Source organism: Dermacentor albipictus, chromosome 1 (genome assembly GCF_038994185.2).
Source record: "Dermacentor albipictus isolate Rhodes 1998 colony chromosome 1, USDA_Dalb.pri_finalv2, whole genome shotgun sequence".
NCBI classification, from domain to species: Eukaryota; Metazoa; Arthropoda; class Arachnida; order Ixodida; family Ixodidae; genus Dermacentor; species Dermacentor albipictus.
The window spans coordinates 445,758,082-445,779,901 of record NC_091821.1 but is presented as its reverse complement, the minus strand read 5'-3'; the positions used below and the strand labels follow the sequence as shown (position 1 = coordinate 445,779,901).

The 21,820-nt window shown below is 45.6% G+C and overlaps 1 long non-coding RNA gene across 1 annotated transcript; it reads right to left on the bottom strand.

Annotated features, from left to right (window-relative positions):
- Positions 1-4,743: 4,743 nt before the first annotated feature.
- On the bottom strand, positions 4,744-21,484 carry LOC135903099 (uncharacterized). The gene is made up of 3 exons (XR_010564719.1): positions 21,036-21,484; positions 16,948-17,033; positions 4,744-5,570 (listed from the first exon to the last, which is right to left on the bottom strand). It is a non-coding gene; the product is annotated as an uncharacterized lncRNA (long non-coding RNA).
- Positions 21,485-21,820: the final 336 nt, after the last annotated feature.

Here is a 21,820-nt window from a genome sequence, read left to right as displayed (position 1 = left end):
ACTCTACTGATCCGGTATCACATTGAGGGTGACGACTTTTTGTCTGCAATTGCGACCGAAGATGAATCACGGTGCCGCTACTATGAGCCTTAAGTACGATGGCAAAGCTTATATTGGGAACATTCGAATTCACTAACCCACAAAGAAATCAAAGGCCGCCGTTTCAGCCGGAAAGCTGTTGACCTCTTTTTCGATAGTCAGTGGCAAATATTGATCGAACTCGCTAAAGCTGGAGAGACTATCAATCGCTTCCGATATCGTGAAACGTCGGATCGGCTGCATGTCGCAATCAAGAACAATGGACGGGGAAAATTGAGGAATGGTGTTATCTTGCTCCAAGACAATGCCCTTCCCCACGTCGCTAATGTCGTTAATAAAAAACTGGTAAAGTTCACGTGGGAAACGCTGCAACATTCGCCATATAGCCCAGCCTTGTCGCTTTGCGATTTCCACATTTTGGAGCATTTGAAAAAAACAGCTCAAGGAAACCAGGCTCGTGTCGGACAATGATCATTTACAGACTTCTTGAAGCAGCAACCCAAGGAGTTTTATCAGACAAGAATCACGCAACTCGTTAGTCAGTGGTACAATTGCCTAATCCTCATGGAGACTACTTTTAAAAAAGGTACCCCGTTTGTCATATATTCGCACTGGCGCACCTTCATGTGACTCGCTTTCGTATATATTGCAGAACTTCTGCTTTTTATATGTGCTCTCTGACGCGACTACAACTTCGGTGCAATTACTCACAATACATGACCGTTGAGAGCTCCTCCTGCTCAATACATTGTAACAAAGAACAGCATCATTCAGATTTTTACCTGGTCATTGCATATGCACAAAAATGTAAGCAATGCTCTTAAATGACAGAGAGAGTGGGAGCAAGAGATGCAAATCAGAGAAAGGCTGGTAGGTTAACATTTTCATTAAAATATTTGTCCTCGACATGTTCATTGTATGGCTTTTACATTTGTCATGTCAGTGACATGCACTTCTTTGCTGGTTTTAAACTGATATAGTTCTAAAGTTCGTGTGATAGGTTCTATACTTAGTGGAAAGAAAACACGGAAGCAAGGAAATCAGTAATTTTCGGCGGAATTTTTTAGACATACTTGTGTGTTCTTTTAATAAAAAATAAATATTTTACTTGTTTTGACAGTGCGTAGCGTTCAAGAATTTGTTTGCCGCTCCTTTGACAATGGGAATGCAGTTAGTAATAATGTATTTGATGCCTCGACCACTTCTATGGGGAAGAGCCCGAGCTGCAACGTTACCTTTGATCTGGCCAGCTACGTAAAATTCTGATATCTTTAAACTATGGCTAAATTTAGCTGGGTCACCCTGTATATCGCAAGCGTACTACTTAAAGAAGCTTAGAATTTTACTGAGAATGCCTACAAGAGCACTACACAGAGGCCAGAAGGCGGAAAAAAGCTGCCAATGATACTGTATTGAAAGGCTAGTAGGCGACGGCATCATATGCTGTTAATATTAAGTTCAAGCCTGCGGATTACAGATAACAAATCCAGCAACTTCTTTCATCTCTTCTACAACTTGACGAATATACATAGCATCAGTGCCTACGTAGCTATAATCAGAGCACAGTACACCTTCAAGGAGTCCGCTAACTTTATAGTCGTAAAGCAACACAAGAGCGCGTATTATCCTCAGCAAGAAAAATTTGGGCAGACGACAGGCTCCGAGCTTTCTTACTTACCAATATATGAAGGAAACAGAGAATGAAGCCGTTAGAAGCCGGGGTAAAGCTTTTTGGATTTCTTGTCTATGTTGATCGCATGGTTGTGTTCCCGCGATTGTTTACCACCCACTTCGGTACGAACAGGTGAAATAGGGCATTTTATTCCATGCTGTGCATGCCATGACGAGTTACATAAACTGCGTGTGTGCGTGTCTTTCGGCACTCTTCACGTCCTTCTTGTGTTGTTCGTAAGCGCTTACAACGGCCGTATCTGTACCTGCGAGCATATCCTTCTCTAATATGCCCCAGAGTTTTTTTTCTAAGCCCACTGATTTAGGAGCAGTACATTTGTTTCTTCGCTCGGACCGTAACGGAATTCCACAAGCGGTATGCCGTAAATTCAGTTCTCCATCGTATGATGACGAAACCCAGCGCCACTTCTCCCAGGACGACACTATGCATGAAAATCCATGATGTTTCAGTTTCTGTTCCGCATGGAAGCACGTCATCCTTCGGCTCCTATTCCACTTAGAAACGCTTTTTTTGATGTAACATGTAAGGTAGTCTGTAGCGAGTAAGCACCGCCTGTTATCAGCAATAAAACTTGGGAGTCGCCTAAAGCGATATATGCGAGATTTTACAACATTCGTTTTATACATTTTAACTGAGTCTAATAAGTTCGCAAGTTTTACTATAGTGGCGCCATGGGTCGCAAGCGTTCGATGCAGGTCGATCGTAGAGCACGCACGAGCTTTCCCAAGCATTTCTTGAGAATGTGGAATACCGGTTTGACTATTCCGTAGCAGTTTCCAGATTTACGCCGTGGAGTTTTGAGCAGATAGGTAAGCGGCTGCATTATGGTTCTTCAATGTTTCTTGCGCTATCTTGATCACATTATTGTTTTATATTTCCTTACCGTAACTAAAAATACTTCCAGATGTACAAGAGGAACTCTCAAATTATTTTCGAAAAGTGAATGGCGCTGAGTATGGAGTGAATCTTTTTCAGCGGATACCAGGAACAGGAAGTTAATTGTTGCCCTTCGCGAATAAATCGCAGTGACATAAGCTGCGCACTCAACACACGTAGCACGTATAGACATGCAGTCATCGGTGACAATACACGCAATTGAAGCCGCCAGTGATACTGTTGATGAATGGACAGCACTTGGACTTATCACCGCAGCATGCTATCAGCCTCGAAACTGATATCTCGAGTAGTCATGCACTGTAACGCTCTACAGAGGCCTAATCTGTGGCCCCTTAGAAGAGGCACTTTGTGCCGTTGTATCGCTAGGGCTGTTCATTCCCGCTGTACTTATCGCCCCTTGGTCGCAAGCTGGCACTTTTCAAGAATGATAGCACGGTCAAGATAACTGCTTGCGTGGCGAAGGTGTTTCGGTGTGCACTGCTTGCGTCACCGTGCATTGTCACAAGGCGATGACTGTGCTGCTGCATGGCGTGTCACGCATTTCATGAATTCCTGGAGTGCCCATGAAGGCGAGGCGTTTGAAAGAAGCACCGTTAGGCCTGCTTTGTAAGATTGATCTACGTGCCACTTACGGTAGCGCCATAACTCACGAAGCACCAGTAATTAATGAACGTATTTTCTCCTAACGACGCTTCTCGCATATTGAAGCCAGCGTGACAAAGTTCAAAAAGAATGACCAGTAGTGTAGACATTTTCCATTCTTCGTTTTTTCATAGCGTGAATCTCAAATTAATAATAGGTACTAAGGACGGTCCCGCGGCCTATGACTGTGTTTTGGCTTTCCCCAAGGAATTTGGGGTATGTGGGACACTTGTAGATTCCATTCATAGTAGAAAACTTTCTCTTCGAAAATATAAACCGATTTTCTTGTCCTCTCTGAAAGGAAGGTTAACCCGACAACCTCTCTGATCGTCGTACTAAGAACGCCGCGTGGTGTAGTTTGTATCAGAGGATGCGAAAAACTTATAGGCTCTGCCTTTACTGTATTCATATATCTTACTTTTTTTCCTTCTAGAGCGGTACACTATTCAGAACGATCGTTACGGGTCTTTATAGGACACTTGGTGCCATAGATATCTCCGACTGGTTCAGACGAAACAGCTCATAAATGTTCACACCTCATGTTCATGTTCATAACTTCAGAATGAGCAATTCTCGCCATCTTTGGACCTAGGTCCCTAACTCGATGTTCTCGCCAGGTCGTCAAGCCAGGCGTAAATGCCTTGCGTAACAGCGAGGGCATTGAAATATAGCAGCAGCCTTTGTTCTTGCTGGCTGCTGTTCCTCAATATTGTTTGCAAGCTGCTAGTAAATATTCTATAGCCCCAACCTATACAACTCTCCATACCTGAACAAGTGCACTCTTTACAATTAGCGATGTGATCGTCATCACCATTAGCCAATTCACATCCACTGCAGGATGGAAGCCTCTTCCAGCGATCTCCAATTACACCTGTCTTGCGCCAGTGGCCCCACGCTAAGCCTGCAAAGTTCGTTATTTTACTACACCCCCTAATTCTCTGCCATCCCAAGCTACGGTAATATATTCTCTTGACTACCCATCTCTGCGACAGACCACCGGTTATGTACCCTACGCATTACATGGCCTACCCTGCAGCATTTTTTGCTATAACAATGTCAACTAGATCACTGGCTACTTACATTTTCTTTTTATTCCACGCAGCGATACTCGATAAAATAGCGAGCACCTACTTCTTCACTCCCTTAGCAAACCGCGCACGAGGTCGCAGGGCCCATCCATCGCCCTTCGAGGAACTTACCTTTGCTTCCTCTCGGCTTTGTTTTGTTCTTAGGTATTTTATTCGCTGGCATTTTGATTCTTAAAGCAGTGTACGCGCTTACCAACCAGCTGTCCTAATGTCATTTGAAGCCCCCAGCAACAAAACCACGCTGCAAGGTCAGCAGGCATGCTGACCGCAGATAATTTCAGGAGTCACCTGAAGCCAGATTGGCATACTTAGAGTACTTGTCCATCATCATGAAAGTCGGATTGTAAGTTTATTTGAAATTATACCTGAAGCAATACACCGATACATTGCTCTTAACCTTGAAGTTGGATGCATGGGGCCTTTACATTAATGATGTGTTTCTGCGAAGAGCAACGCTGAGAGAAGAAAGCTATAGTGACGCTTCACTTCGTGAAGGCGGGTGATGCGCAAGCGTATGAGTGCTATAGCGCACACGACGCTATCGACTCTCGGTGCGCCTAGACGCCCACACTGTCCGCATCACAGACCTTATTCAAGACAGGTCTCGCGCGGCCGCGCCATACGCAGCAGCGGCCAGTGTAGAACGCGCCGTTGTAAACATTCGCTTATATTTCTAAATTACCTAGCATAGCGTCAGCGCGCACAGGCAGACATGCATACCTCACACTCGATGACCGCCGACAGTCGCTGTCAAAGCGCTGGCGTGAGGAATGCCGTCAGCAGCAGAGAGCGAAGTGACCTTCGTGCTGCCTATCGCTTCAACGCGAACTGAGCGCTGAGAACATGGCGCGCGTAAAGCTACGAGCCGTCGGCCCACCTAGACTGTGACCGTAAAGAAGACCGCTTTCAAGATAAAGCCGGCGCGAGCTCCTGGAACCACGCTGTGGCACAGTATGATCGTACCACTGGCACTGCAGTACCGTTCTGTACCGCATAATGACACGGTGGAAAGGGTAGCATGGTCGCATTCTTCCCGCGTGGCAGCCAGCGATTTGAGACGCTGTCGTTGAGACGCTGCGCCTCTGGTTGCAGCGCCTGCGATGAGAAGCGATGGCACGCGCTGCAGGGACTTCCGAAGTTGAGGAAGTGGCGCTCGAAGTACCGGTTGGCTTCCGAGTACGCGTAAAGCACGGTGGTAAGGGGGAGCACCCCTATAACAGAACGCAATATAGTATCGCAATTAACCACCTCCCAATGCATGCTGAACGTATTGTTGAATAGCAAGGGAGTTAGCATTTCGCATTTTTTTGTCCATTAACAGCAAAAATTTCAGCAGCGGAATATCAGGCTTTCTTTTCAGTGTTACTTTCGAGAGCATAAAGGACGCTTAACGATTCCTATCTTCAAATTTCTGCGTTTTCGTTGTCTATAGCGCTATTTAAATGTGCAGACGACGCTTTCTTCGTTCACTTGCCTCGCGGCTTCAGACAAACACCACCAATTTCACGAGCTGGTCAGTTAAGCTTGCACGTAAAAAGTAATACTCTGTTTTGGGACCCCTGTATAACCACTGATTACGAGAAACGCTCATTAAGTTCCTTAAAATGCCGTGGATGCAAGCTGCGACGCAGGGCACAAGCCCTATGCAATGAGCATGTAAGTGAAGTTCTATCTTTATCTACGAAAACCTATTTGTGGGTAGTAAGTGAAGGTGTTAGTGAGCGTTTGCTCTTGCCACTGCAGGGAGACGTCACATTTTCTGTAGGCCCTGCTCAGCAGCAAACGCTGATGTAGTTTCCATCGATCATTATGTAAACGTCATAGGCCAAATATTTTTTAGGGTACTATGAGTACAATGGAGCTATAAAGGGCTGAGCACAGCTCCATGCGGCAAGCCTTTCATAATACGCTAATATGCAGTCGGGCCGTATGTAGTGCTCATGAACAACGCCGTCCTTGCATATACTTCGCACTCCATCTGTGTGATCTTCCCTAAAAAGTTATAGCTAAACAACGTTACGTAATGAATCGTGTAACACAAAGCGAAGTGCTGCTTTGATATGAAGGAAATTATCGTCAGGTGTTGTACCTGGCCAGGTCCTTCAATGGACGAGATGACGGATACAGCATTGTGTTTGGCAGATCTCTTCTGTTCAAGTGAATTCATTTCCTTCTCCAGAAGAGTGTGTCCTCATGGCTTCTAAGAGAGTGCTTAGATGCAAAAATAACAGAATAATACTTATTGCAGGTGGGATTGACAGGAGGTGTCATTGTCGCCGCAGCTGAACGAGCTTTGTGTGTCCATCTCTGCTAATGACAAGGGTATAATTTGTGGACGGATTGCGTTGAGGCAGCCATTGTCATTGAATAGTACTCCTTCGCAAAGTTTGCGTAGACAGCGTTACACGCTAATGCTGCACCAACTACTGTCTACCAGCAAAATTAAATTAGAGGCAGGATGTCACAAGTCTCGGCAAATACCCTGGTCAGCCGATTGAATAGTCCTTCATCCCAACGCGTTGCGGGAGGAATATTTCTATTGCAGATGCACCAAATATTGGGCATTCATCAAGGAATGCAATATGTAGCGCATTCTAGGGAGCGGGGATAAAGCGTGCGCTACTTTATCTTAGGACATACCTACCCAGGAATATCTGCCTTTCTTTCCTCCCATGGAAGTGTAGCTGCTGATACTATTCTAAAGTGCCGCAGTTCATACCAGTTGATGCCTGAAACTATGTTATACAAGTTGCCCTGCGCCATATTATGCAAAAGTAATTGGCTTCAACCAATTTATTTCTCGGTGGGTCTTGCTCGTCTCAGTTTCTTTTTCTTAAACAATACGTGAGACAAACCTCCTACTGCAGCTGTTATTTCCTGTCTGAGTGGGTTCGACTGATTATTTACTGCGGAATGAATGCCTGTACTTGAAAGAAAAAAAAATAACTATCCTTTATACTTAATATATCGAATGTTACGGGGACAAGAAAAGTGGCACTTATGCAGACGTATTAGTGTCATTGTTATTCTAGCTCTAAGTTTTAGTCCTGAGAAACTTCTTTTGAGTTCAATTGAAATTGTCCTTTGTTTGCGGGAATTTTCTTTAGTGTTACTATTTGTGTGACAAAAATCACTCCCGTACTTGCCCGCTTTGATCCATCTGCACCGACCGAAGTCCACACTGACGCAAGCGGCCATGGCATCAGCGCTGTTCTGGCCCCACAACAGAATAGTACCGAGTGTGTGATATCATATGCCAGCCGCCTGCTGTCACCTGCCGAGAGAAATTACTCGATCACCAAGCGTGAGTGCTTGGCGTTAGTTTAGGCTGTGGCCAATTTACGGCCATATTTGTACGCCTCACATTTTCGGTTGGGACAGACCATCACGCACTATGCTGGCTGTATTTCCTTCGGGACCCGACTGGACGGCGAGCGTTCGGTCGCTGGGCTTTGCGGCTGCAAGAATTTTCATTTAGTGTCCATTACATGCTTAGACACCTCCACAAGGACGCTGACTACCTCTCGCGTCACCCCGTGGATCCTTCCGATCCTGTTGCGCATGATCCGGTGATCTGCGTGATGGCTTTCACTGACATCACCAAAATGCACGCTGAACAATGCTATGCATCGCCAGAGTGCAATCTTGCCGCACCGACGGCATGTGCCGAATATTCGTGCTGCATGACGGCTACCTCTGCCACCGTAATATCCACCCTGACGGCCCTGAGTTGCTTCTTGTCCTTGCTCGTCATTTGCGATCCGTCGGTCTCGAACAGCTTCACGGTGCATCGACGGCGGGACACCTTGGAGTTTTGCCTACATACCACCGCGTACGACGCTAGTTCTTCTGGCTGGGTCTCTACCGCTAAGTGGGTCATTATGTCGCAACTTGCGAATTGTGTCAGCGCTGGAACAATCCTCCCCTGGCACCTGTCGGATTGCTCCATCCAATTCAAGCTCAGTCTGAAGCGCTCTTTCGCGCAGGCCTTGACTTGCTTGGCCCTTTTCTGACGACGACTAGAGGGAATAAATGGATTGCCATTGTTACTGATTACGCGACACGCTATGCGATAACAAAGGCGTTGCCGACTAGTTGCGCAACAGAAGTCACCGATTTTCTCCTCCACGACGACATTCTCCAAGCAGCTCAGTTAAATCTTATGGCGTTACCGCAAAGACCAGTAGGATAATTGAGTTTCACGGGCCTAAAAGCAAACCTACAGAACATGCAGTACAGCACAAACAGGACTCGTAACAAGTAACATGTCTGAAGCATTGCTTAATTGCTTACATTCATTATATGGACACTCTCGTTGGCTACACAATAACATTACAGTAAATTCTTCGACAATGCAACAGACCTTCCCACAGAGGTCTCTATTCAAGGAATTTCAGGCGAATATACTTTACGATGTCCCATGCATCAAAGAAATCAGCATCGCGTTCTACATTTAGTTGATCCTGTCCTAAAATAAAGACTTGCGTATCAGGTTGGTTGTCACTGTGGGACACTGTGCCGATCGGGTTCATCTCAACAAGAAAATTACGAATATTTATAATTGTGCTCTCGGTAACTCATCATCGTTCCTTATTACGGTAGCTGTAGCATTTTATAAGTTGTGGAACTCATATCATGCTTGCTATCGGAATTTCCAACAAACAGAATTAAAAAGACTTGCAATTGCAGTAGAGCGGACCTTACTTTGCAAGACCCACATGAGCTATGAGTAATACCAGACCATATGCTTTCTTCAAAGCGAGATCAACATTCAGCCTTTCTTATTGCATTCCTCTAAAACATTGGCTTAACGGAGGTTTAGTACATTTGCCTCAGCTCCATCGCACCTCTCTCATCTCCAGATAACATGATACGCCTTATTTCCTTTTTCTGCTCTTCTCTTCCTATGGCATTTTTATACCCGCTTCCTGACCCATGCAGGGTAACATAATGGCGTATTCTTACAAGCCGGTAGCGTTCTTTACATATCCATAAAACGTTTTTTTTTCTCTTTCTTTTATCTATGTGTTCTGGCAGGAGAAACCTACCTATACGTGAACTGGCTTGAAGACTGTCACGTTTACCATACATACGGTGAAGATAGCTTGCGTCTTCCCTACTAGTCACTAACAAAACGACCTTTCAGACACGTACCAGATTGGTTGGAAAGAATACTTGCTATGAAAGGTATTACGTCCTTGCAATTTTTGCATGTGATGGCAATAGTGGCAGCTGATAAGCCTCTCTAGGTTGTCCGAGATGCACACGTGGACTAGTACAATGAACCGTATTCAAATCAGTTCAGTCTTGGTAATTGTGTTGCTATCTCATGGCGCGTTTCAGCTGGACAAAGGCTTCTGGTGGCTTTCCTTAGATATGCACGCTTTTAGAAGGTTGAAGTTGTTTATTATCGGGTTTGATATATATCAAAAGTAGAACAGGCTGCGAAGTGCTGCATGGCACCGGGACATATATACAAGCGAGGCATTTCGAATTGTAATGCACACCCACCATTTTACACCAGCTAGCGGCTAAAATGCATTTGGACGTGCACAGAACAAGAGATGACACGCACTCCCCCAGCAACCACTTATTTTGACGTTTACTGTTTGCGTTCCCTGATGTCACTCGTATTCCTTTCTTTATAAACCTAAAGCGTGGACCGTTTTTTCCTTCAAACTCAGCGTTTTCCGTGGATGCATTTTAGTGAGTGGCGACCACACAGCGGACAAATCAGTTTATGTTGCCAACTCCCTGAACCTACAGATGTGCCGATGACCGGCTATGTTATCTACGGAACTGTGCATTGAAATAACATATCCGAACTTGGATGTCCCTACTGCAATAAATATTCACTGACATGTGCATAACTCTTTTATTAAAACGGCGATTTTTAGACGGTTTCCCTCAGGATTACCGTTGCTGGTTTCATCGCAGTAGCCTTGTAATCAAACTTGGTCATCGTCAGAGACTGCGTATTGTACGGTCGCGTTGGTCGTGAGGGTCACGTAGTGTTGCGATCGGCGGTCGCATGAGCAAAGTCTACAAAATTTGTTGCCTATAGTGAGCAAAGTTGAGCATATAAATCATAGTAATGTAGGAGTTCTTGGCGTTTGAAGCAGCATGATGTGACGTAAGTGCATCCTGAAAGCCAATAACCAACGCTTTACTCACAGCACGTATTCGCTATGCAGAAAACCAGGGTACAGTACAGGAAAAGTTTATTTGAGCAGCGCAGCTCAGCCAAACGGCGCAAAACTTCTGCGGCGGGAAATGACGTGTAAATGTCTGGCGGGCATTTGGCAATATAAATAAAGTTGTTTCAACGAAGATTCTTGGCGCAGGTTAAAGCATGTACACAGGATCTGCTGTGTCTTTAGCGAAAGAATCAATAATTACAAACGGAAAGTCACAATGCTCTTCAACAAAAACCTCTGGCACACATGCATTTATATAGAATGACAAAAGACACGTCAGGCAAAGAAGCTTGATTGCTAATTTACAGATAGAAGGACTAGCATCCTGGTTAAAACTGACGTCTACATCTGAAGAATGTCGTGTTGTGCTTTTACCAGGGCGTCACAACATGATTTCGCAGGCCACGTGTGTTATCGCCATGCATTAATGACAATTTCACCTATGCTTACAGGTGTACAAACAGGTAATCTGTTGAGGCCATATGTTATTTCATATGTAATGTTTTGTGCGCAGTGCTTTCTTAAAAGGACCGTTGTCACGTACGTCATCGCCGACGCGCTTATGTGAAATGCGTAGTCGGGGACAACCCTTTTCTAGGAGGGAAAAATAGATGACCGTGTATGCTAACAGTTGTAACAGCATGAATGAAACCTTCAGGTTATTTCGAACCATTCGGTGTACACCAAGGATGGAGTTTTATATTTGAAGATACTTAGATTCGGTAACGATATGGCGTTATGGAAAGCAGAAACCAATTAGATTCCTCGCTACATTGCAAAATAATAGCAGGTGTACGAAGACATGCTAATGTAAGAAAAATTTGCTTAGATGTCAGCACAGTGCAAGCATCGTTCTCAACTATAAATCACTTCTTTCTGGAATTATGAAATTGTTAAAAAACTAGTTGCAGAATATAAGGAATCGACGGCTGAATCTTATCGCGATTGGTACACATATGATAATTTACGCACTTTGCAGTGCCTAAGCATCCATGTAGTTGGGAAGCATCTTGGTCTCTCCCTTTCCTATCTTGAAGATCAACCGCATGCCATCACCATAGCTAATCTATAGCAGCCATTGTCAGTCATGGCCAGTATCGTACTGTTTTAGTAAATAACAATAATTAAACTAACTTTGTTATTCTCTTCCATTCACTGTGTGGTATGTTATTGTTCAGTAATTTGCTCTTTTCTGTAATATTGTTAAGAGTCCATTTGCATATGTGTGATCACTCCTGTCCATATAGTCTCAGGCTCGGAGGGTGAAACTAAGGGATAAAGGAATCACATGGCTCACATAGCCTATCAACAACAGTTCTCACCGACTTCAGTGTCGCCATAAAGTTTAGGTACCTACTCGAACTATACGTCCGCACGCCTGAACTTCTCATGAATTCTCGCCTGAGAGCTGCAACTGCAGCTTTATAGATGTCATCATTATCATCATCATCATCACCAGCCTGGTTACGCCCACTACAGGGCAAAGGCCTCTCCCATACTTCTACAACTGCCCCGGTCATGTGCTAATTGTGGCCATGTCGTCCCTGCAAACTTCTCAATCTCCTCCGCCCACCTAACTTTCTGCCGCCCCCTGCTACGCTTTCCTTCCTTTGGAATCCTGTTCGTAACCCTCAACGACCATTGGTTAACTTCCCTCCTCATTACACGTCCTGCCCGTGCGCATTTATTTTCCTTGACTTCAACTAAGATGTCATTAACTCGCGTTTGTTCCCCCACCCAAACTGATCTTTTCTTATCCCTTAACGTTACATCCATCATTCTTTTTTCCATAGCTCGTTGCGCTGACCTCAATTTAGGTAGAACTCTTTTCGAAAGCCTCCAGGTTTCTGCCCCATAGATGAGTACTGGTAAGACACAGCTATTATATAATTTTTTCGTGAGGCATAATGGCAACTTGCTGTTAATGATCTGCGAATGCCTGCCAAACGCACCCCAGCCCATTCTTATTCTTCTGATTATTTCCGCCTCATGATGCGGACCCTCTATCACTACCAGCCCTAAGTAGATGTATTCCCTTACCATTTCCAGTGCATTGCTACCTGTTGTAAGTTCCTGTCCTCTTCCGAGGCTGTTAAACATTACTTTAGTTTTCTGCAGATTAATTTTAAGACCCACTCTTCTGCTTTGCCTCTCTAGGTCAGTGAGCATGCATTGCAATTGATCCACTGAGTTACCAAGCAAGGCGACATCACCAGCGAATCGCAAGTTACTGAGGCATCCTCCAATAAATTTTATCCGCAATTCCTCCCAATTGAGGTCTCTGAATACCTCTCTAAACACGCTGTGAATAGCATTGAAGAGATCATATCTCCCTGCCTGACGCCTTTCTATATTGGGATTTTGTCGCTTTCTTTATGGAAGACTATGATGGTTGTGGAGCCGCTATAGATATCTTTCAGTATTTTTACATACGGCCCGTTTAGACACTGCTTCCGTAATGCCTCCATGACTGCTAAGGTTTCGACAAATCAAACGCTTTCTCGTGATCAATGAAAGCTATATATAAGCGTTGGTTATATTCCGCACACTTCTCTATCACCTGATTGACAGTGTGAATATGGTCTATTGTTGAGTAGCCTTTACGGAATCCTGCCTGGTCCTCTGCTTGACTGAAGTCTAAGGTGTTCCTGATTCTATTACCTTAGCAAAGAATTTGCAGGCAACTGACAGTAATCTGATCCGTCTATAATTTTTCAAATCCTTGGCGTCCACTTTCCTATGGGTTAGGATTATGTTAGCGTTCTTCCAAGATTCCGATATGCTCGAGGTAATGAGGCATTGCATGTACAGGGTGGCCAGTTTATCTAGAACAATCTGCCCACCATCCTTCAACAAATCTGCTGTTAACTGATCCTCCCCACCTGCCTTCCCCCTTTGCATATCTCCCAAGGCTCTCTTTACTTCTTCCGGCGTTACATGTGGGATTTCGAATTCCTCTAGACTATTTTCTCTTCCATTATCGTCGTGGGTGCCACGGGTACTGTATAAATCTCTACAGAACTCCTCAGCCACTTGAACTATCTCATCCATATTAGTACTGATACTGCCGGGTTTGTCTCTTTAACCGCCATGGTTGGTCAGTGGCTATGGTGTTCGGCTGCTAAGCACGAGGTCGCGGGATCGAATCCCGGCCATGGCGGCCGCACTTCGATGGGGGCGAAATGCGAAAACACCCGTGTACTAAGATTTAGGCGCACGTTAAAGAACCCCAGGTGGTCAAAATTTCCGGAGTCCTCCACTAGGGCATGCGTCATAATTAGAAAGTGGTTTTGGTACGTAAAACCCCATAATCTAAATCTTTGTTTCTTAACGCATACATGTAATTCTTGCCAATTCCTAGTTTCTTCTTCACTGCTTTTAGGCTTCCTCCGTTCCTGAGAGCATGTTCAATTCTATCCACATTATACTTCCTTATGTCAGGTCTCTTACGCTTGTTGATGAACTTCCAAAGTTCTGCCAGTTTTATTCTGGCTGTAGGGTTAGAGGCTTTCATACATTGGTGTTTCTTGATCAGATCTTTCATCTCCTGCGATAGCTTACCGGTATCCTGCCTAACGGAGTTACCACCGACTTCACTTCACACTCCTTTATTATGCCCACAATATTGTCGCTCATTGCTTCAACAGTAAGGTCATCTTCCTGAGTTAAAGCCGAATACCTGTTCTGTAGCTTGGTCTGGAATCGCCCTATTTTCCCTCTTACCGCGAACTCATTGATAGGCTTATTATGTACCAGTTTCTTCCGCTTCTTCCTCACGTCTAGGCTAATTGGAGTTCTTGCCAGATGTGCGCAAGTGTATATAAAAGACTGCCGCAAGTGTCAGCACTGCAAATCAGCAGCTACTACGAGGAGAGAGAAGTAAGTGGTTCTTGTGGGGAAGGAGGAAAGGCTAGCACTATCTGCTGCAACCCATGTGGGAGCACCACTCAGTGCCAGCAGGGCGGGGAGAAGGGGTTAAAAGTGAGAGAGAGTAGGATGGAGAAAGGTAGAGGGTCGTCCCAGCAGCATCAGAGCAGTCCGGCCGGGAGGTCCCGATGGTTTCGACCGGAGGAGTAGGCTGGATGTAGACGGTATAGAAGTTGGCCCAGCAGAAGCGAAGTAGGGGCGGATCGGAAGCCCGAGGTGGTGGGATGGCCATTAGACCATCCGACTTTGTCGAAATTTCCTATAGTCTCACTGAGAGCCCCGACGAGTCGAGGTGCTCGACGACACTTAGAAAGGCTGGTAGCTGATTACGGCAGGGGAAGAGGATATCTTGCTGTCGTGAACACGGGAGCCCCAAGCGATGAAACTCCTGCAGCAGTCAGCCGCGGTACTGCAGGTGAGCAAGTCAGGCCAGGAAGATGTGCTCCAGAGTCTCTGGTTCACCACAGGAGGTACAGGCTGTCGAAGTGGCTTTCCCATGGTAGTGCCGGCGGGCTGCCGTCCAGTAGCAGCCAAGTCGCAGTCGGAGCAGCAATGAGGCATCCCTTCGTGACAGACCATGCTGTGGAAGAGGCCGTGGAGGCCGCCCCAGGGATACCCGTTTGTCCAGGTGGCAGGCGATGATGTGCCGGCGCAGCCTGTGTCTCGAGAAGTCTGCGACCGTTACAGCAGGGCTGAAGGGGACGCTTTAGTGGTGGGCACTTTTTGCAAGTGTCCGCCTCTTCATTGCCCGCGATCCGTGTGCCGGTAGCCAATGGAGGGATAGTGAGCATCCTGCGCCCTGAAGGGCCGTCAGTCTTCAAGAGAACAGCGCAACCGCAAGGCTAGCCCTCTCAGGGTTCTGCAGGCAGAGCAGCGCCGCCTTGGAGTCGCAGAAAATGGCTGCTGGGGTCACTCGTAGCTCCTCTGCCAGTAGGTCCACAGCAAGGTAAAGTCCTGGTAGCTCTGCTGCGGTATAGCTTGCATGTCCCGGGAGATGGCACGTTTTGTGCTTTTGTAGGGCCGGTGCAACGCAGGCTGCTGTTGATAAGCCCATCTCCGGTATCACGGATCCATCCACGCAGATGTGAATGTGGTCCCCAAGTCTCTCTTGGAGGGGAGAGGCTGCCGTCTGCTGCAGGGCACAAGTTTGGGAACGGTTCTTCGAGACACCTGGCAGCTCCATCGAGGTATGGATTGGTGGTCGATGTGGTGGTGGAGGCTGTACAGCGTTTGCAAGCGTGTCCCCTATGACTTCGATCGTTATGGAGGCCATATAGCCGTCCCACGTGTGATACTGGCCGGGAGCGTAGGCGGGCCAGGAGTGCTTGGCCATCTGCGGCATGGTGTAGGCGATCAATGTGTCGTAGCCCCTGTTGCAGGAAGAGTAATGACAGAGGCCAGGCACCTGCCTCAGTCGAAGTGGCGGCCACTTGTGAGGTTCGGGGAACGCCAAGACGGAGCCATATTGCTGACCGGTGCTGCAGCGCCAGTTTCCGTAGGCGGGGTGGGGGCAGCGCCACAAGAGGTAGGGCATGCAGTAGCCGTGAAGTGGCTGCCGCTTCAAAGAGCTGCAGAGCCCACCTTGTAGTACAGCCCTGTCCACGAGCAAGGAGCTGTGAGATCGCCTTGCGGACCCGAAGCGTCTGGGCGCACAGGGTCTTGGTAGCCGGCAGCCAGGTCAGCCGATGGGCAATGCGCAGCCCCAGCTGGCTGGCTGCCTTGCTCCATGGGATCTGGACGCCGTCCAAGCGCAGCCGGGCAGCTGAGCTACTACGAGGGCGGTCTACCTCGGAAGCTGCTAAATTCATGGGAATGGAGAAATCGGTTCTCTCGCCAACCACTGCAGTTATTTCGATTAAACTTTTTGAATTTCAAAGAATAAAGATATACATCGTGTATCTATAGGAAGCCGATCTTGACTGTATGCGATACCACTGTTCTTAGGAACATGCCTGATTATCCTAAAATAAAAAAAAGATGCCAAGTTTGAAATCAAGAGTTCAACGAAAACTCGTCTGGTCGGGATTGCTCATAGTCAAAGGTAAGACGGATGCCAACTTAAAACATAAACGAAAAGAAATCAAGAAGTTTCGGCTGCCATACGGGGCCCTTGTTCACTTTTCTTTCACTGTTCTTGGTCGGTGTCCGTTTTACCAAATGTCAAGTTTACAACTATGCAACTTAACAAACTAACATTATCGCAAATTGTAAGTTGTAACTTAAGATATACTTGAATCGCAAAAAAGTGATGTGCTAAACACCACTCGGTAATTTAGCGCTGAATTGAAAGTTTTTTCAAACACCTTGTAAACGTTATAGTGATTTCATTCAGGTCGCAAATTCATGCATACCACTTCTTCACCCTAAATGCTCGAGACGGGGCAGTTTACACAACTTGGATGTCAGTTTTAGCTGCATAGTTATGTATGCAGAGACCAGGTACCTCCATTTTCTTTAGACTTACCAAACTTCGGGAACTCTTTTGTGAGGACTTTGAGGTCCTAAATAAGCAGTTGCGCTTCCTAGAGCTCCTGCGACGCAGCTTTCTCTCTGAAATGGAAGGAGGTTCATATAAAATACTCTAGAAATTGCCTCATAAAAGCATTTCAGCATTTTACACGTATTTGAGTAAACTAATCGGAGTTCGCTCAAGCTAAAGCTGCCCCCTAAAGTGACGTGTTTGCTTTCATCCATTGCATCGCTACATTGCTTCAATGTTAATTGCACACACGGCAGCCTTCATCGAAAGGTGTACTCTGCCTGATTTTTCGAAAGTTGAATTGCGTATTCGATCCGCCAGCAGATGGATTCCTTCACAGACAGTTTACTTTGCACCATCCAAGACATGCTATCCATATATGCAGACACTCAGACAAAAAGAACATTCGGTGAGGTCGTCCTGTAGAAGCACTCGCCATGGCTCTCTAAAGCATCGCAGTGGTTCGTTTGTGAGACTCATGGGCCCGCCTAGTCGAGAAAATTGGAAGAACGTAGTTGCTTCTGATGATACCAGGTAGACAGGTTGTCAACGCTTGTGGTCAGAGTCATACTCCCTGTGCTGCTCCGTGTCTCTGATAACACAGCCCTGCAATAAAGGGTGCAGTAATAGCCGCCAGGCTATGGAACCTTCACACGCACGCGCAGAGCATGGGCGCGTGAGCACTGTACATCAGTGTGTGAAGCATGGTGGCAGGAACGGTTCCTTATAGGTGCGTGCGCTTCCTCGAACACGCACCTCCTTGTCGCGCGACTAAAAACAAAAGGCAGCCGCAAGACTTCCAGGAAAGCTGTTTCTTTCGAACATCTGCAATAATAACTTCAGTGGCACGTAATCAAATCACATACTTCAAATGGTTTGCGTCCCAATAACTGTAATTTATTACGCTGCACAAATTTGCAGCACTACCAGTTTGCATATCGGGGAATAACTATGAAGTGTCTCAAGGCTGAACTTTCAAGTCCTAAATGTTGGTCATTTTTTTGCTCTCTCAGTCAATATTTAAATGGGGTCATTTGCATAATCATTTGTCTAATGATTTACTCGGGTAAAGACGAAAGATATGTGCTTATAATAATACAATCTCATGAAAATGTCTCAATTAATACATCGCCTTTATTTATAAAGTATTTTGAACACGTTTTTCGAATCTCCCTTTATATCCTGCATGAGAGATCCAGCGTGGCCACACTTGCAAAGTACATACCAATGGGAACTTCGCATAGGCATGCATCAACAAAGACGTTAATTCATTCTTCTTTATTTCTCCCTGAGCACTTTAAGGCGGATTTCCTTACTGTACGATCTAAATAGGACAAGCAAAATTAGAACAAGGCAAAAGCGTGAGCCAGCGTTTCGACACGTGAACTTGTCTTTTTCAAGGTGACATATGCTTTCCTCGGCACAGCATAAATAGGTAGGGTTCTTCTGAAAGGCAGAGAGGGTAAGGTGGGTGGATGAGGCAAGGTCTGAAGGTGTGTTAGTAGCGAGGGTGTATAACTGAAAAGAAAGGGATGCTATTGACACGGCCGGTGACATGGCTGTGCGTCAGCCGGCTGTGTGTTTTTCGTGGAAGAGACTTGGACGACATAGGGGGGAGGGGGTGATTATCTGTCGCACTGGACGTCATTGAGTTATCGTCTCTCAGAAAGAGGATAAGAAAAGCGGCAGAAAATGGTGCTGGTGGGAAAAAATGCTAGCGAAGGGATTTTAAAGCTCCCTATGAAGCCTTTATCTATTGGCTCCAATGTCCTTGACCTATGGATTCTTTCATTTCTTTTCTATTTTTAGATACTGCAGCCCTTATAGGGCTATGGCAGGAGTGGGGAATTGTACAGTTGTGTGTCATACAAAAATGTGCAAAGGGCAAAGAGAAAAAATCAGAACCTAGAATGTATCAATCACAATCAAGTTAAACAAGAAATCATTCAACGGAAGAGAACGAATGGCCACCAGGCGACGGCTTCCAATATTCAATGGGTAATGACAAAAAAAAAGTATACTTAAACGCATTAGTACATGACCGATAGGGTACGATATTAAGATGGTGATACCTCCTAGATGAGAAAAGTTCAGCAAATTTTATGAATTAACTAAGCGAAGAAGTGTGCGGTGAGTTAATGAGTGCAAGCGCTTTAGGGATTCTACGTTGCGACGGATGCTGAGAGTAGTTAGATTTAACTCTGAAAATTTAGAAGACGGAGAAAAGTTGCTATCATTTTGATGTTAGATGAACCTGATAGCCTTTTTCTGTACCATTTCGAACTTCGGGGTGTCTGATTTGTTATGCATATTCCATACCACATTGGCATCCTCCAAAAGTGGGCGGATAACGGTTTTGTAAGTGATCACTTTAACTTGTAAAGGAGCGGCGCGCAGAGTACGCCGTAAGTAGCCCAGCTTTCTAAGTGCTTTATTGCAGATGTATTTGATATGATGAGACCAGGACATGTTATGTGTAAAAGAAAGACCCAGGTATTTATATTCAGAAACTTTTTCTAGTGCTCAACCATTAAATGTATAAGAAAATGTGGATGCAAACACACGCCTACAAAACGACGTGCATATACATGATTTTCTTAAAGTTTATAGCCATTTGCCAGGTTTTACACCATTGGCAGAAATGGTCAAAGGAATCGTTAGGATGAATATGATCTCTAAGGGAAGTGATCTTTGATAAAGCACGTAGTCGTCCGCGTATAAACGTATATTAACAGGTTTGTTAGAATGTAGGTCATTGATGTACAACAAGAAGAGTACTGACCCCAGGACGGAACCCTGCTGCAAACTGGATGTTACGTCAACAGCACTAAGTTAGTGTTTCCAAAATAAAAGCTTTGTGAACGGCCAGTGAGAACAGTTGTAATCCAGTCAACAAGGATTGTTAAATATTGAGTCAAGCTTGCATAAAGTTTTGGAGTGAGTAGCTATCAAAAGCATTAGAGAGGTCAATAAAGATGGAATCAGTTTGATAACCTAAATCAAGCGCGCCAACGATGCCATGAATAAATTGTAGCAATTGAGTGGCAGTACTGCAGTATGACGAAAACCATGTTGAAAGTTAGATAACATAATGTTATTAACAAGGAAGTCTGAAATAGGCCTGTGTAATATGTGCTGCGACATTTTGCATGAGTATGACGTTACAGAGATCGGCTTATAAATCGAAAAACATTGCCTGTCACCAGATTTATATTACAGAATAACTATTGCTGTTTTCCATGACGAAGGACTATAGCAGTTGATAGTGTTTTCTTGAATGAGGTATGATTCTCTGTATTTTCTTCTGTGTCGCACACAACGAAAATTAGACTGTAGAATGTAGAGTTAAAGTTCGTCAAAGTCAAGGTCCAGTTGGTTTATATGCTCGGCGACGGTGCTGCGAAGCTTTTGAGCTTTGTCTGGGCAATTTCCGATTAATGCGAAGTTCATTGTTCCGTTTCACCGATATGTGGTTTCTTACAAAGGGAACATTAAACCATGCATATCGGATCCGAACTAGTACAAGTAGAGGTATTTCTCACTTCTTGTGTATTATTCTATGCGGTTCTTTTAATTTTGATGTAGCTTTGAAGATTCCTGCAGGTTCGAGGATCGACAGCATGCTTTCATTACGGGGAATGATGTTAGCTGACTTTGTTGCGCATTAATATGTTATATTGCTTATGATGCGGCAATAGGTCACCCTTGTTACCAGCGGGAACGCTTTTCTCAGACGCTCGTTACTTGATAACATTGGGTCGCAATTCCGTAGGATCTTTGTGTTTGAGAGGGCCTTAGAATGCTTTTCTTTTTGTAGGGTGATAAGGTGGACCCTCACGTTTGTTGACGTGAGGTGCGGAGAGGAAGGTCTCAAAGGTGACAGTCGGGTAGGATGCACAGGTGGACAGTTTTTACAACACTGCACTCTTCCACAGTTAGAAACTTAGCACGAATTAAGGTTGTCTACTAATGCGCAGAATCCTACGACGTGGCGCACTGCACAGTTCCCGTACCTCGCCCATTAACGCGTGAAGTCTGCGCGTAGCGGCATACGGCCCTCTGAGTTCACTCACGTGTGGTTATAATCTTCGTTGGCCCGCCGTAGGTGGCGAATAGGTCTTGGGTTGGGTAGCGGTGGTGGTGACAAGGCAACACGCCACTGGGGTAGTAGCTCAGGATTCCTGGTAGTGTCACCAAAACTCCCGAAAGCACCGGAACCGGCCAGGCACCGGCCACATCAGGACCTTGGCTCGATGGCCCGCCATGAGGCTGCCCAGCGGCACAACCCGGGTAGCCCTCTCGGCACTCGTTGCTCGATCTTCTTCGGCTCGTTCGATTGGCCTTCGTGCTCAGCGCTTGTGTTGTCTTGTCTCCCTAACACTGGCACAAACCCTCTATGCGGGAGTGGCCTGCCACTTCCCGTTCGTTCGTGTCTTCCGGTTGTTGCTGTTGCCTACACGTGTGTGGCTCCTACCCACGAAGGGGCATTGGCCAAGAAATGGGTGGATTATTCTTTTCTCTCTTCCGCCAACCCTCGAGCGCGTCCTTCCATTTCCCACGTCATGCCGCGTCTGTCGTTGTCGTCTTTCGCCACAGTTATAAAGGCTGGCGGTCTGTCAGATTTGGGTGTACACTATTTCTTAGCTAATTTAGATTGCCTCTCCCATCTTGACGCGACGTTATAAGCCCTGCCGAGAGGAATTTCGGGATAGCTTCTATCTGCTAGAATACTTTTAAGGTTATTTAGGTGGTGGATACAATCATCGTCTTCGATGCCGATCCTTCTTAGTCGCTTCGTTTGTCCGACCAAAATTTATGGCTTGCAGTGTCGCGGGTAATGCTTCTTCTAGTGTAAATA